This window comes from Poecilia reticulata, linkage group LG20, assembly GCF_000633615.1.
Source record: "Poecilia reticulata strain Guanapo linkage group LG20, Guppy_female_1.0+MT, whole genome shotgun sequence".
NCBI classification, from domain to species: Eukaryota; Metazoa; Chordata; class Actinopteri; order Cyprinodontiformes; family Poeciliidae; genus Poecilia; species Poecilia reticulata.
In genome coordinates this window covers 23,618,802-23,629,691 of record NC_024350.1, presented here as the reverse complement: position 1 = coordinate 23,629,691, position 10,890 = coordinate 23,618,802, and the positions used below count along the sequence as shown (strand labels likewise).

Here is a 10,890-nt window from a genome sequence, read left to right as displayed (position 1 = left end):
TATATATATATAGACCAAAAAATTATACAACATACTTAATTTTCAAAAATATTTCCTGATTTGAGTCTCAAGGGTAAAACAAAGAAAATATTTGCAAATACTGGACCAGCAGGAATCACTATGAATAATAATATGGCGATTATAAAATAAATCACAGTAAAGGCAAAATCAACTAGTAATTGAAGATTTTTTTGTGATGTTTATTATGATGATGCTGCTTATGATGATGGTGATGATGATGACAGTCATGGGAAAAAAAAGTTCAAATCTAAGTGGACATAAAATGCTATAAAGTTATTTATAGATAGACAATAAATTAATATGAACTTAGGGATGAGAAATGTAGAGTTTGAACATTATCCAAATATTTTGCAATACTTATTTTAATTATATAAGTTAAGAGTAAAACTTATAGAAACTTAGAATAAGAGAAACATACTTAAATTTTTGTGATTTTTGTGGCAATTATGAGTCATTATACGTAATGTAAAAAGTACTGCAAACTATCAAAACTCTAAAGCATAAAGTTTGTCGCCATAAAAGTAATGCAAACAAGGAAGGAGCAAAACTTTTAGTAAATTTAATCAAGTTTTTTGGTGGGAGGTTTTAGTCAAGATCCCATAAGTAATTAGGAAATGTAATACAAACTAGAAATAAGTGAAACTGATCATGTATATTATTGAATTATTGTGTAAATAAGCTAAAAGTGAAGACAATACAAACATAGGTACATAATGTTATCAAGATATTTTGTATTTTTGGTAAACTTTTAGGAAGTTATAAAAAACTACAGATTTGCAAAAATGACTGAAAGACTATGTTGCATTTATTGTGATTACCATATAAATCAAAAGTAAATAATGAATGGGTGTTAGACATTATAAGGTGTTTATGGCAAAGGCAATACAAGCTGTGAAAAAAGTAACACAAACTAGGAATATACATTAAGTAACTTTTAATAAAATATTTTGTGGTACTTATGGCGATATTAATGTAACTTACAATAACCATAATACAAACTAAGGAGAATGAAACTGGTTTAAATTTTTATCAAGGCATTTTATGATATTTATGGTAATAACAATAAAAATTACATTAAAAATGTATTTGGCAAAACATTTGCATGTAATCAGACTACACAAAAAATAAGAGTTATCTATTATCAAATAGACAACTTCACTACAACAGTTCCATTCAGTGGTGATACTAAGTTGCTTAATGCTACATAATTGCATTTAGTAAAATTTTGAGACATAGCTCTCAAGAAAAACAATGGTGAAAATAACTTAACTTAAACAGCAAAATTAATTATCAACAGTTTATTGTTATCATTATCTCTTTTTTCCCCAAAAAACTGTATTTTTACTAATCTATTTTACGCATTATACAATCTAGAACCTTCAAACATAGGTTTTGCTCTGAAAGTAAAGCTTGTACGTTATCAAGTAGTGAGCTTCAGTGCCCCAATTACATGATGCAGTTCAACTGAGCTGATAAACAGAGCACTGTCAAATTTGAAAACACAACTGAAGGACTGGTTGAGGCTCTTATGCAGCTGACTTTGTAGGTACAGTTCAAATTGCGAGATTCATAATAAACTGACTTCTAGATTTACAGTTCCATCAAATTCAATTCAGTTCAATTCAGTCGATTAACGTAGCACAAATTCACAACAGCTGTCATCTCAAGGCCTATTTTTATGCCAACAGGTTCAATTCATAAGCAGTTATTTACAATTTATTTCGATCACATTCATTCCAACACAATCAAATTATATAGTCAGATGCAGTGTAATTTAATCCCACTGTAATATCTGACAATCCCAGTATTCTGTAAATGATACAATATTAATATCACACAGTTTTTTTGTGTCTGCTTATAATTTGAATTATTGATTAATTAAAAAATGGTTTTGTCCAGAATAACTCTTTAATTTTATAGATTAGTAGATATGTATATCTATATGCAGTGCAGGGCAGATTTTTTTCCTAATCTTTCTCCATCTCAGCAGGATTTTGGAAGAAATTAGAGCACTTTACAGGTAAAATTGGACACAAGTTATATGCTGTTGATTCCTGGTGCTTAGACAGAAATGTTTATGTTTTTGAAATAACAAGATAACACGGATAAATGTTTCTTGGTATTTATACTTAAATTTAAAACAAAAAATATTTTACTATTTAATTACTCATTTTAAAACTGAAAATTTGGCATTAATTCTGCAGCTGAAATACTATACCACGTTGATTAATAATAATTCAATATAATTTTTATTGTGATACAATAACCAAAGCGAAAATATTAAATAAACGCGTACAAGAGTTTACTAGAAATTCTTAGATTAAAATTTTTGATGAAACTTTTACAGTTCTAATATTAACTTAATAATTAGTGGGGCTATCAGCGCAGGTTACGTCTGCAGTCAGCTGCTTGCAGACTTGCCAAATGTTGTTGAAATACAGAGCTACCTCATTAATTTCCTGTTTTTGTTGTGGCTGGAAATATTTCAAATTTTGCTTTCCCATAAAAGCTGAAAAGGTGTAGTAGCATTCTTTAAGCCAGTTGAATGGCAGTGTGCAGTGATACAAGTTAGAGGGGAACTGCAATATTATGCCAAAGAAAACTTTCTCCGACATGTCATTAAAAGGACTGTAAACTACACCAGCTTTGCGTGCATGCCCAAAATGTTTTTGGAACATTGAAACTGTAACTCTTAGCACCGTGGTATACCTTGATACTGGTAACCAGTCTATATTTACCAGTAATTAAACAATTATCAACATTTTGTCATTTTGGTGTGCAACCCTGAATATTAGTTTAGAGTAACTACACACCTCAAAACATAAACTTCAACATATGTTACGTTCAAAACTATGTGAAATCCTAACGTTTTTAACCTAAAACTTCTGCTTTGGATTAACCAAGCACTATTCCAAAGCTAGGTTTGGGTGTCCTGTTCTGTATTTAATGCATGAAAGAAAATGCTATTACTGGTTACAAAAAATTAGCTCAGGTAGGTTTGTAAAACATAGTTGTCACAAGGGACACAAGTGCATATTAAGCTATGAAAAACATCAGTGTATTAAGTTATGAGGTGCATTACAGTTTCATAAGTCAAGGGAGTCTAGGCAGTAGAAAGTAGATCTCTTGAGCAGATTGGTTGCTTCTTATATTACATTCTCCTTACACATACTAAATAAAGATGTAGCTACAATGTACAGTCATGCCAGTTCAGGCCTGCTTTTTACTGAGTTCATGTTGCTTGCTGACACACAGCTAGACAGGGTCAAGGATACATCTGACTCACCTCAGACCTCTGCTTTCCCCCCGGAGAATGGCCTGTCACTCACTTTATGGTTACGGATCATAGCTGACAGAGGCACAAAGTGAGAGCTCGATGCTGCATCAACAGCACCAACATCATCGCCAAAAAACCCCATCCTTAGTGTGACATCTTCCTCCTAGTCCACCAACACAGCTCTCTCTGCACTGTGGAAAGGGGAAAAAAAACAACATTCACACACCGAGAGCTAATAATAAAGTGTCATTCAGCGAGAGTGGGGAAGAGCTAAAAATAATGAAATATAGACATTTACCTTTAAATTCTGCACACTGATGCTTGAATATAGGAAGTCTAGCAATAGAGTTGTTAAGAGGTGGCAGCCAATGCTGCAAAGCTTTAAAATGACAGGGTATATTTCTTAATTTAAGCTTTTCGCACAGACTGGGTGTAAAAATGTTCAGTGTTAAGCTTAGTGAAACAGCGTCAAGTTGCTGCAGAAGATAGCCTTTAATTAGTGAGATGACAAAATAATCACATTCATAGAGATGTTAGCCTAGGAGCAAAGGGCTTCGCCAATCTGTGATCTTTGCATTTTGTTCTTTTTTTAGTGATTAAAATGAATGTGGACTTGAAATAATTTCAGATGCCTAAATTAAGATGTCAAGCACATATACATTGCATACATAATTTGAATACTTTCAATTTTAAAATGATACATAGTAAAAAAAATAAAATAAAAATTTGATGAGCTACCATTTACGATATAGCAACAATATGCAATGAATCATTAAAAAATTAAAACAATCTTGCCAACACGCTGGACAAATAGCAGTAGTGTTATTGCATAATGAGACTGAACACTGAAATGAAGATATTAGTATTGGATTAATAGATTTTTGGAACTAATGGAGTAAATTTCCTGATTTTTTTAACTTTTGCACTAGCTTAATGAACAACATACAGTTAGTTTTTGGTATTTTGTAAGGAGCAAAAACTGGTGGAAGTGTGCACCCCTACTACATTAAATATCTTTGTTGAGCCTGAATTACAGCAAAATTTAGTAACGGACATGTATAAAAGTGTACTGATGCATCAAAATCCATGCTGAAAATCAAAATCCATAAATCCAAAAAAAATGAAGGTCACAGACAATTTTCACACATATTTCAAAGGATATGTGCAGATGAAAAATAAATAACATTTGTTTCAATAATTTAGATCAGCGTCTACACCTTTAAGAAAGCAAGAATTTGGTGCAGAAGAACTCAACACAACCCCACGTTGCAGCCGGTGCGCAGTAAAAATCTGCTGGTGTCTCAATTCTAAAGATTTATTACAAGTCTGGGGTTTTGGGGTGTATTAGATCTGAAGATTTAAATGTATCGTAAAATTCAATAAAGTCATGTAAAAAAGACCTTAGCTTTTTCATAAATTTAGATGCTACGCCGTTGGACGTAACTCTGGACCCAGATGGACGCAATTTAGCCAAAAACATTGTTCTCGTTGTTGAGAACGTTGTTGAGTTGGCATACGAGACGAGGCGAGCTGCAGCTCAGCCGATCGTGGTTGCTCACTGAGTGGGCGTCTCCCTGCTTTTTTTCCGTTACCCTCTCACTCATTTTGTTGCATGCTGCCATTTTAACTCACTCCTGAATGGCAGGCGAGAGGGCGTGGCTGGTGATGGCGGCAGCCATGATGGTGAAATCACCGGTGCAGCTCCTGTGCAGAGGCTTCATCAATCAGGTTCTGAATAGACTCTATACTATAATTTACATTCGAACCCAGGTACTGTGTTCGAATGGCACAGGTACTGTGTAGGCATGAGACGTTTCACTGAGGACAGGGCGTGAGATTTCTATCACAAATAAAAATGTATTCATTACGCTTTTCTAATTTCACAACATTTGCTTTTGAGTCATTTTGAATCATCTAGATAAAAGACAACTATGTACAGAAACAACTGAGATCCTGTGTCAGTAATACATAATTAAAATCAATGCGAATATATTTTCTTATGAAAATAAAAACATCTTTTTACCATTGTAATTTTACATTATTTAAAAAAAAATCAATCAAGGCTACTTAAACGAAAACCTCACTAATTTCACATCTTGTGCACAAATTAAGGCGATCATGACGTTAAAAAGCCAAACTTCAACTTAAAAATAACCTGATTAAAAACAGTAGTTTTTAACACAATGGCTCTTCAAAATTGGGAAGACAAGAGAACATTTATTCAAGTATTGCATGTGTTTTTTTATCAGTGCTGAAAAAAAATTGGGGTCAGTCCTTACTATTCATTTAAAATAAATTAAATTAAACCATTTACATAATTTATGATTAACCATTCAAGGATGGCCACATAGTTGAAGGTCTGTTAATTCCAAGTCTGCAGAATTAGAAAGACAAGAGAACATATCAGTAAAGAACTGTAACTATTTTAACTATATCACTCATATCACAATGATGGCAAACCTAACTATTCTAAAACAAGTGTAACTGAGCAATTACTAACTTATAATGTACATTTTAAAAAAATTGTAATTTACTATTTTGAGTTACCTACAGAGTTGAGGACCTTTGACTTAGTCATTTTTGACTTCCTGTTTCCCTGTATAAACATGATGTGGCACTGAGGCAAATTTCTCTTAGTCAACATTTAAAATGGATAAAACAATAAATATGCTTTGATAAAATCTTTTTTTTTTCTTGCAGTAGCATAATTTAAAACCTAAAAGGATCAAACGTTATGCCGAGTACAGTTATTCAGAGGGCAAAATTAAACATACAGTCATGATTGTTTTATTAAAAATACCTCTTCAAAGTGGGAAAGACAGGAAAACATGGCATTAAATGAAATAAATATGCTAAAATAAAGGCTAGTGGCCTAAATTTGCCCATTAGAACAGTCCTCAATAATGCAAATGTTTAAAACAGCTGGAGCTGTGGCACATAAGCCAAAGAACAGACCAAAGTTTATCTTGTCACCACAGTGAATAGGATAGCAAAGAAGCTCTCTATTAAAGAACTGTAACAATGAATGATACCATATAGTCAACAAGTCTCCATAGCAACTATCCTTTTTACTTCTTTTTCAATAACAAGAGATTTAGTGGCTACTTACTGCAAATTTAGAAAAAAAAATTACTCCACAAGTGCATCCAGGTTGTGTCCAATAAAACAGTTTTCAAATCACAATGCAATTCTATGTTTGATTTAAAATATATAAGGCAGTAAATTCATGCCTGTGGCCTTTCTAAGCAGCATGTGTTTAATGTGGGTTGCATCCACATGCTGCCTCACTTCCCCACCTCCAACTCTGAAAATTATAAAGAAAAAAACTGTCTTCCTTGACTGACCACAGCATCTCCTAACCAACTATGTTTGAGGTCAAAGTTCACTATGTCCCCTTGGCAACACCACAGCAACTAGAAACAACGGTGTCTAGACAGGTCATGGTGCCCCCTCTCTTTCCCCAGGAGTGCCAGCACNATTCCTGGCTCTTTCCGGAAGGAGGTGTCAGTGGCAGCCAAGTACAGGGTAAACAGGGCATGGTTTAGGGGAGGGGGTGGCCTTTGGCCCGCATGGGGTCGCATCAGCACCTCCACCCTCCATTGATCAAAGATGAGGATCCTCCTCACCAGGACCTTGGTCAAAAGAAGGCAGGGTCGGGAGATGAACCCTGCGTTTCTGTAATCTAGACGTGTCCAGGCCCAATTGTCTCCTTTCACGGCCCAAAATGGACCCTTCCGGTGCTGCTGATTACATTAGGGAGGACAACCTTTTTTCACACAGGGGCTCCCAGACAAAGAGGCTCTTCCATGCTCCTCGCCATCTGGTCCCCAAAATAACAGAAAAGGTCCCAGGAAAGAAAAGAAAAAGGAAAGGGGTAAAAAAAAGAGCCCAGCAAGCACACAGCTTTAACTGAAAGAAACGCTGTTTGAATAGATGGGATGGCTGGACAGTTAAGCAAACATACAGTAAAGCCTCATGTTTAAGCGGAGATTGGAAGCCAATCTACATCAGCAAATAAAGCAGCATACGTGGGCTCCGATAAGTAGGTCTGTAAACAGAGAGATGTGCCACCGACACACACAAATACCACTGCCACAAAAGTATGGAGAGTCTCCATCAGCTTACAGTGAGCCATGGTACCAGTGTTGGTTTTTACACAAATGGCACCCTGGGTAAAAATCCTTTTTCACAAACTTGGATGAGATTATGTTTTATCAATAAAAGTTTTAGAAAATTAAAACACCATTTTTGCAAATAATTTGTAATGAGTGTCAAAAAGGGTTTAAATTGCTGAAATATTGTGCTTTCCATTAAAATAAAGAATTGGAAATGTATTTTTTTTCTGTTTTCTAAAAATAAAAAAGTTTGAAAATATCAAAGTTTTATTTTAAAGAATCTCTGCGCAATGTGTAATAATACACTTAGCTAACTAAATACTTTTAGATTTTAAACTAAAGTCAAACTGGCATCTATAAGTTAAAGGGCCATTTAGATTAAAGGAAGATTTCTTCGCAAATACCAACGTTAGCATTATTAACCAGCCAAAGTGTGTCAGTGTTTTCTCTTGCAGTCTCAGCACAGAGTATTTTCTTACAGTCAGGTCAAAAATTAAGCAATAAGGAGTAAAAGATATTGAATTACCCCAAATATAAGATGTTTTGAAATGTTTGAAACAAGTAAGTCAATAAAAAAGTATATAAATAATTTGTTACACCCTCTGCAGTTTGGCACCCTTGACAGAGGGCTATTACGTCAATATTAGAAAGTGTCACTAAATAAGCTTTATTATTTAGTAATTTTCAAGCATAAAATGTTGAAATGTTAAAATGCTATAGAAAAAAAGAACCCGGTATTTCTTAGGATATTCCTACATGTCTGTATCACACCATAATATACAATTATATTCAATAAATTGGAACCTTCCAATGAGACTCATTTGTCAGTTTAAAAGTAATTTTAAAAATAACCATTCTGTATTAAAAATATTTTTTATTGGTCTGATGTAATATTGTAATCTTAGCTATTAACATAGTTACCAGAAATAAAGGCTTAAAAACATCAGTATGTGCAACGAATCTATATGATGTCTTTCACTTAGTGAACTGAGTTGCTAAAAAAAGCACTTTTAAATGATATCCTAATTTCCTGAATACACCTGTGTACAAAAGCACTAAAATATTTAATAAAATTAATTGATTCAATGTTTGGTTGACCCCTGACCACGGGACGCCCTGGGTGGTGAGCCTTATCAATGATTTGAAAAACTGATGACCAATACTAGTAGATGTTAGATGAAAATAGTGTTAAAAAATAATGACATATAAAAATTTGGAAAAAAGAATTAAGAAGTGAAATCAAACAAATCGGCATCATTTAAGATGTAGTAGAGTTTGAAAAGTTCAGAGTTTCAACTAATTGACTGTTGACTGATTTGCATCATTAATTACGCTTGCTATGGCTTCAGTTTGCGATTTATAAATCGGCTTTTAAGTAATTTTCCTTTAGTTGCAACACCTTTAACCTGATTTAAACCCTAATGTTTCCTGTGCTATTTGACCTATGGAGCAGACGATGTCAGCATCAAAACTCCATAAAGCGCAAGTGTTCGGCAAAAAAAAAAGTCAGAATTTTAATACGAATTGGCATAAAAATGTATCTTCAGATAAAAGAAAATGTCTCCATGTATACTTTCAGAGACTTATTTAGGTTTCATTTTTGCTGCTCTAACATCAGATCATTCTGAAGCACCCTACATTTTTCAACAGTTTAAAAAATTATTCATCTTTGAAACCGACAACTTGATGACTCCCCACTGCCCTCTTTTGAAGATTATGTCCAATTTAAAATCCTGCACATCTTTGTTGAGAGTGTAATAATGTGCTCTGCTCACTTCACTAACCTCCTTAAAAAGGTGTTCATGTTCAACATGCAGTCACTGCAGGTATGATACCCTGAGTTATATTGTCACACAAATATATAACCTGGGATTTCTGAAGCTTTATTTAGCTAATGCTTGATTATGTGCTCTGTTGTGCATGGCCTGGTTTTTTTCTCTCAGTTTGAGCTCAGAAGAAAATTTGGAGAATAAACAACCTCATTAGTGGCAGAGGTGATGCTGCCCTTGTTCTTGAATGGTTTTGTTGGGGGGGAAAAAAAGGATGATGTGCAGCACTGGTGAGGAAACTTGTTTCATATAACTACAAGTGTGATTTTGTTTTTTAATTGTGCTGTTCTAAAAACAATCATTTGTTGGGTTCCAAAAGATTTGCAAAACTTAAAATTTAATTGCCAACTACCAGTCCTAAAATCGTCTATTTTAGTCATATTTACACATGCACCCAGCAAGATTACCATTATAATTTGTCACCAAACTCTTTTTTTAAAGAATGCACCTTATACTTAAGGTTTTAGATTTCAAAAGGAAGAATTAGAGAAATTCACTTTGCAGGAACAAAACGCATAAATTATTAAGACACTTGCATGTTTTTGTAGATAAGAAACTCCCAGAATATCTACAGTGAAAACAGACAAAACTTTGACAATGTTATTTTTATCAATGCTTCAAAACAGAATGAAAAATTTGAATCTCTACATATTTAATACATATGGTAACATCTTTTTAAAATTGTCTTACTTTTACCTAAAAACTAAAATTTAAGAATTAAAGCACCCTCCACTTTTATTGATATCCGCAGTAAAGATGTATAAAAAGCCTTGAAATAAATGTATATTTTATTGCAGAGGCATGATTTTACACTGAAAAATTTAGAATAATCCAACCTTTAATTTGAGTACATTTAAACCGTGGGACAAAAAAAAAATCACTTGTTATGAAATACTAATTTTCAACAAAAATCAATGGTCTCTTCCCCCTTGTTTTGGTGCCTCTAACAACGGCTATAAGATGAGTAACAAGTATTTTTTTAATGCATGGTGTTTTAAGGTAATATGATGAGAAAGGTAAAGGTAAAGAAAAAAAAACCTAAAAGGTCACTGTTGCAGAACTATGGCAAAGAGTGGTGCCTTAGGGTCACTCTCTCACAACATTTTCTCAATTAAAAAATGTAATTTAAAATCTGTAAATTGTTCAAAAAAAGCCAGTAAAAATTGGATGCTCTTTAAGAAACTCTGTTACATGCTGTATTATCAACACAGTCCAAAATGGTCACACAGCATATTTCTGCAAGGTAGTCTGAAAGAAAGAAAAAATCAATGAAATCAACTGCCTTTGGGCTTTCTTGACAGCTATACCCTGGGTGCAACGGAAATTAGTGTCAGTGTCTTAAAAGACCTGCATGAACACATGACAACAAGCTTCTCCCTTCCCAGCTATAACTGCAGCAGCATCCTGATGTGTTCATCTGTTTACAGAGGAAGCAGTTTTCTAGCCTAATGATATGCAAAAAGAAAAACGAAAGAGGGTAACCTGCAAGGCTTCTACTTCATGACGTAAAGTAGTCCAAAAAAAAGAGAAAAAGCTACGTTTTCTTCTCTATAAGTATGACTCGGACATGCCATTGCACGACACAAGAGTTTTGATACCGCACATTTTTGCTTACCATCGTACCCTTGTAAAAAATGAAACATATTTC

At 33.8% G+C, this 10,890-nt stretch overlaps 1 long non-coding RNA gene across 1 annotated transcript in view; it reads right to left on the bottom strand.

Moving 5' to 3' along the window:
- The window catches only part of LOC108165717 (uncharacterized), a 47,095-nt gene that overhangs the window by 20,486 nt on the left and 15,719 nt on the right, over positions 1-10,890 (bottom strand). Inside the window, exon 4 of the long non-coding RNA XR_001776056.1 lies at positions 3,308-3,489. This is a non-coding gene — a long non-coding RNA (uncharacterized LOC108165717). The remainder of the gene's footprint in view (positions 1-3,307; positions 3,490-10,890) is intronic.